At 49.6% G+C, this 5986-nt stretch overlaps 1 long non-coding RNA gene across 1 annotated transcript in view; it reads left to right on the top strand.

The window, feature by feature from the left end:
- The window catches only part of LOC144221468 (uncharacterized), a 9053-nt gene extending 4716 nt beyond the window's left edge, over positions 1-4337 (top strand). Inside the window, exon 3 of the long non-coding RNA XR_013332083.1 lies at positions 3818-4337. This is a non-coding gene — a long non-coding RNA (uncharacterized LOC144221468). The remainder of the gene's footprint in view (positions 1-3817) is intronic.
- The last annotated feature ends 1649 nt before the right edge of the window (positions 4338-5986 follow it).

Below are 5986 nucleotides of genomic sequence, written 5' to 3'. Positions count from 1 at the left end.
TGGGAATCTATATTTTAACTTTTTATTTTTTATTTTTAAATATTTAGTTTTGAGACAAAGACAGAGCATGAGCGGGGTAGGGGCAGAGATAGGGAGACACAGAATCTGAAGCAGGCTCCAGGCTCTGAGCTGTCAGCACAGGGCCCAATGTGGGCCTCAAACCCACGAATGGTGAGATCCTGACCTGACCCGAAGTCGGACACTCCACCGGCTGAGCCACCCAGTTGCCCCAGGAATCTGTATTATTCTTAACAAATAAACATCTTAGATCAATCTTATGATCAGTGGAGTTTGGGAAACGCTGTTGTATAGGAAACAGTCTGAGAACATGTGACTTCTAGGGCATTTTTAGAATCACACATGGACTTTTGCTTATTCAGAACACAGGGGTCCCCAGCAAAGAAAGAACATGACACAGACCCTGCTCTCAAGGGGCCACTATGAGTGATGGAGAGGGCACTCCCAAGATGTTCAATCTCTGGGCTTCGGTTTCTTCTTGTGTAAATGGGGATGTCAGTAAGGGTCCTTTTAGCGGGGGAGCTTCTGAGGGTCAAATGGGCACAAGAAACACAGCGCCCACACAATAGATATCAGCTCTCTCTGAGATAGTGGTGTCGTGGTTCACATAGAAGACAGGGTGGGTGGCAAGGTCTAGCGGGGATTCCTGGTGTAAGAAAGTGGGAAGCACTGTGAGGAGGAGGGGGTGGTTTCCGAGGACCTGGAGAGGAAGGTAAGCAGGCCATGGACAGAGTTCTCAGGGGTGAGGGAGTGCAGCCACCTAGAGCAAGAGCAGGAGATGGTGGTGGCGGGACTCCTGGAGAATGGGAGGCGACCTGGGCCATCCTTTCTGGCCCATGAGCATGTCCTGCATTGGGGCACTCTCCACCTTATAAATCCTGATTCCATCCACACGAGCCCAGGGATGTCTTCCCAGACTCCTTTGCAGCTGGGGTGCAGGCATTCGGCCAATCACATGCCCCACAGTAGACTTTGTGTCTGAAGCAGGCACCAAGAGGAACCCGTCCTGGGGAGGGGATGACCGCTGTATCCTACTTCCGGAGGCCGAGGAGGTTGAGACCCTCATGGGACCACCAGAGCCCACATTAGCAGTGTTGGCAAATAGGCCAACTCCACCAGGCCAACTTGGCTGTGACTTTTGGGTCATTGTTTCTGGCTGTTTTTCTGGTCTTCCAGGAGATGCTATGAGCTACAGAATATCTTTAATAAATTATTTTTCAGCCAAAACCAGCTAGGGTGGGTTCCGTTAAGAATTCCAGAGTTGAGACCACAGAAGCCCAGACTGTGAGGCCAGGCCTGGTGAGTGTCTCCTAGAAAGTTCAGACCGGGTAGAAAGAAGTGTCACAGCTTTATGTTTCTATCCTCTTGAGACTGTGTTTATGACAAATATTAGTTATGTTTACAATAAAAAAAATCAGTCAATACAAATGTAAACAAGAACAACAACATAAGAAGGAAGCGAGGGAAGGAAAGAGGAATGGCCTGGATTTCGAATGTGAGGGAGCTCTGGGAGAAGGATGCACTAGGGAAAAGTAGGGCCCTGGAGGTGGCCCAGGGAAGGTCATCAGGGCGTGGGGTCACCTCAGGACAGACAGACAGCTTTCCCTTAGCCAGGAAAGTACTGGAAAAGGTTGGGGGGGGGGGACCTCAAAGGGTGTTGTTAATACAGGAATTCTCCCAGGGGAATGGGAATCCCTAGAGGCAAGTGGAAGGGGTGGGGTAGATAGTAGAAGTTTCTGAACATCAGGCTAGGGCCAAGTCAGTGGCATGGGGGAGAACAGGCCTAAACTGAAGAGCTGGGGAGGGGAGACCTGGAAGTTATAAACAAGGTCCTGTGAGGGGTCAGGGAGAGGGAATTCTCAAGATACTTTTACCTGAGCAGGTGGAGCCTGAGTCCAACCGAACTCTGTGGTTGGGTTAAAGTTATATTTCCGGACCCTCCCTCTATCTCCCTGAAAGTGATACAAAGCTTTGTGTGTAGCATGTCTCTGTGTTTTCCTGGAAGCCCAGAAAACTGTTTTCCTTCAGATTTTCCAAGGGTTAGGGTGGGGCCTGACAGCTGCCGCCAGCTTTGTAGGTCTCTAGAGTGAGGAGCACAAGCCAGCACCACCTTCCGCCTGCCCCTGGTATGCCTCCGTCCCACACACCCTGTCCTTCCCTGAGCGGATTTTGTCCTGTCCCAGCTCTGCCTAAAACCCATAAGGGACTCACCATGGCTCCTTGAACAAAGACCAAATGTTTCTGTCTCCTTGTAAAATCAGGCCCTTACCTGCTTCTGCCACCCTATAGCCCCTCCATTTTTCCCATGGACTCACACTCAACTTCCCTTTGAGGTGACCGACATGACCCGGGTGGGGGGAGGGCTCACGGAGGCCCACTCTGCACCCTATTGACTTTAGGAAATTTCAGTTGGAAGAGATTTAGATCTTTATTCCGTCCTTAGGAAAATAACAGAGGAGGAAAGCACCCTTAATGTATAGCAACACACAGTAAAAAGGAAAAAAGGACTCTTCTCTGTGTATGTAAGACTTCAAAATTTTTACCCCACCCCCACCCGGATCCACTTTCCTTAGCTCAGCTCTGCAACTGGCAACGTTCTCTTCACAGATGGCGGAAGCACACTCTCTTTCCCCGGACCCCAGCCCTCTCCTGTCCACCTGGGCCTGATTATGCAGATCACCATAACTTCTTCAGCGATCTTTAAGCTTGATCCATTAGCCCTCTGCCCAGATTCTACAAAGAAGCACCTGGATAGAGAGCCCAGGAGGTGTCCCAGGGTTCAGGAAGCCTAGATAAGGTTGGGGGGCAGGGTGGCTGCAAACGCTTATAATGTTACATGGTTTCTTTCAACCCTTTCTGGGCTTTTCTAGAGGTTGCACCCTTGCCACTCTATTGCTGGAACACTCTGTCGGCTTTCCTCCCTTTTCCTTCAGGCCATAGCTTATGTGACCCTCAGGAGGGGTCCCAGACCTGGGCAGTCGGTCTCTCCCCCACAACACACCCTCTCTTGTGGCTCCCACCATAATTAGATCTAGAGGTTTATTTCAGAGCTAGACTAGAGACTCCCACTCGACTGGAAGCCCTCTAAATGGGTAGTGACTGTATCTGTTCAGTTCACGGCCAAATTCCAAGTGCCCAGCCCACAGCTTGGCACATAGCAGGCTCTCAACAAATATTTTAGCTACATACTCAAATCTCGCTCAAAGCCTGCATCTCTGTGAGCACCTACTATGTGCTAGGCATTGGCCTGGGCGCTGGAAAGACTGCCCAGAATGGCAGAAAAAAAAAAAATCCCTGACTTGTAGAGTCTAAATTTTATAAGGAGAGAGGGACAAGTAAGTAAGAATTGAAGAAAAGAAAAAGCCCGCCTCTCTGCAAACTTCTTTGGTGACTCTCTTCGGAAAGCCCATAGTTTGCTCCTTTACTGCCCATTGGACACTAGCCACCAGGCCTCCATTGAGCACAGTGTCCAGAGATCCTTTCCCTGCTTACCTGCAAACAACTCCCTTCCCTAAATGCAGCTGGATTACCAAGGACTCTTCTCTGGGTATCTGTGACTGACTGTGCCCTTACACCTACTCGTTCTTTTCCTCTATTTACCTTCCTGTGTGTCTGTGTGTGTGGGGGGGGGAAGCATCTATTCCTCTCTCCTCCCTCTCTGCACTCTACCCCCTCATTCCTCCACCCCCCATCTCCCCGGACAGATATAATACCCCCCTGCTTAGGTTTCCCTCTTCAGCTCAGAGCCAGTAAACCCGATATTTGCTAATCCCACGGTTTCCTTGTTCCTTTCTCCTAGGACTGGTGAGCAGAGAGACTACGGAAAACCGGCCTGGCCTTTCACTCCCCCTTCGGAGAGACCGGGCACTTGCTGCTAGCGGATGTGTCTCCATCCCCACATCCTTCCTTGATGGGCGTGGAGGCCCTGAGGTCACTCTCCCCACCTTTACCAACGGAAAAATCGAGACTCAAGCAGAGATGGATGCTGGGCCTCGGGCCAAGGCCATCCAATCTTAAACGCGGGTCTGGAGCCCTCCATCCCCTCACCCCGGCTCGGTCCGCGACTGGTCCGCAGTCGTTCTGCGGGAAAGGGTGACCCCTGGTGGTAAAGAGAAGCGTGGCTGCCTGTCCTAATCCCGAGGACCCACAGACGAAAGGGCGAGGCCTGCAGAACCACCAACGCAGGCTAACTACCATCTGCTGTTGATGCAAAGACCTTGCAGAAATCTGTGGCGCCCTACACAAACGGAAGATTTTTAAAATAATGTACAAACAAGATGGAAGTTGTTATTAAAACGATGAGTTTCTGTTTGATTTTATTTTTTTAAAGATTTTATTTTTAGGGGTGCCTGGGTGGCTCAGTCGGTTAAGCATCTGACTTCGGCTCAGGTCATGATCTCACCACCCTGTGAGTTCGAGCCCCGCATGGAGCTCTGTGATATCAGCTCAGAGCCTGGAGCCTGCTTTGGATTCTGTGTCTCCTTCTCTCTCAGCCCTTCCCCCACCCACACTCCTTCTCTCTCTGTCTCTCAAAAAGTGAATAAACATAAAAACTTAAAAAAAAAAAGATTTTATTTTTAAGTAATCTGCACACCCAACCTGGGGCTTGAATTTATAACCCCCAAGACCAAGAGCCACATGCTGTACTGACTGAGCCAGCCAGGGGCCCGTCTGTTTGTACTTTCAAATGACGGTTTTAACAAACTTTTATTTAAAACATTCATGTGCCAAGGATAACTCTGTCAAAATGGGACTCTTGCAGTTGCATCAGGACATATAAGCAGTATAGGTGCAGGTACTTTCATGTACAGAAGAGGTATGTTCCCATGGCTCTGAAGGGGAACGAATCCAACTTTTGGTGCACCATACCCTTGGCCACATTCCCTGTAATGACCTAATTAACACTGCCCTTTGACTTTCCCCGTGCCCTGTAGGCTGCATCTTCAGGAAACAGGGATGGGCACTAAATGGCTTTTGGCATGTTGCAGGCAAGTGACATGGGCTCTAACTGATTCAAGAGTCTGGTGCTCAGCCCAGGAATGCAGAAGCTTGCAATCACAAGAGAGTCTTATTAAAGAATCCAGGGACTGGGGCAAGGCTGTCTCCAAGTTTCTATGGTATCTATCTCTCTGTGTAGGGGCAGAGGGACTATGTAACAAAAGGCCAGTTGTCTTAACAAAAATGCTTGGAAAACCAAGCCTTTGAGAATTTCCCAAACAGAAATGAGCACGCTTAGAGACCACCTGACTAATTAATATGACCCCCCACTTCTGTTACCAAGGGAACCTGGGCAATCTACTTTGAATATCCTTTCTGGAGTTGTTTCTAACTATCCCAAGATTAAATGAAATATTTCTAGTAAATACCTGGCCTTGACCTAGCCACCGAATAAAAACTCACTGACATTACAGGGGTCGTGGCTATACCTTAGGTATTTTCCCATCAACCTTGATGATCAGGGACACAGCAGTACATGATCAGATCAGAAAGTGTATAAGCTGAAAATAGGGTTGGAGACAGAAAGTCCAATGTGTTGCTGGCCACTGTGCTGTCACTGCTCCCGATACAGGTGTAACCTGAGTCCCCACCTGGGAGCCAGAAATCAGCTGAGAAGAGGCCTGTGGAGACGCACTGCCCGGGCCCTGGAGAGTGGATGAAGTGAGGCCTCCACACAGCTCATCGTACTGAGCAGACTAGACTGTTCCTGACTTGTACTGAAGGGATTGGGTAAGTGCCTTCTGTAATGCCTAGAGGATCCTTGGATAACCTGGAAGTTAGGACAAGAGTCTGGCGCTTGACCCTGAGCAGAACATTTTGAGAGAGAGCCTACTGAATGAGAGTGCCCTGCTTATAACTTCCTGGCAGCCTCTCAGGCTTATCAGACTCTTCCATGTAAAGCTAATGCCGAGGCGCAGGGCCCTGACAGTGGTCCGACACCACGACCCGAACATCCGGACACACATCCAGG

This window comes from Crocuta crocuta, unplaced genomic scaffold (assembly GCF_008692635.1).
Source record: "Crocuta crocuta isolate KB4526 unplaced genomic scaffold, BGI_CrCroc_1.0 scaffold430, whole genome shotgun sequence".
Classification (NCBI taxonomy): domain Eukaryota; kingdom Metazoa; phylum Chordata; class Mammalia; order Carnivora; family Hyaenidae; genus Crocuta; species Crocuta crocuta.
The sequence above is the reverse complement of the archived record's forward strand: the minus strand, read 5'-3'. Positions and strand labels throughout refer to the sequence as shown.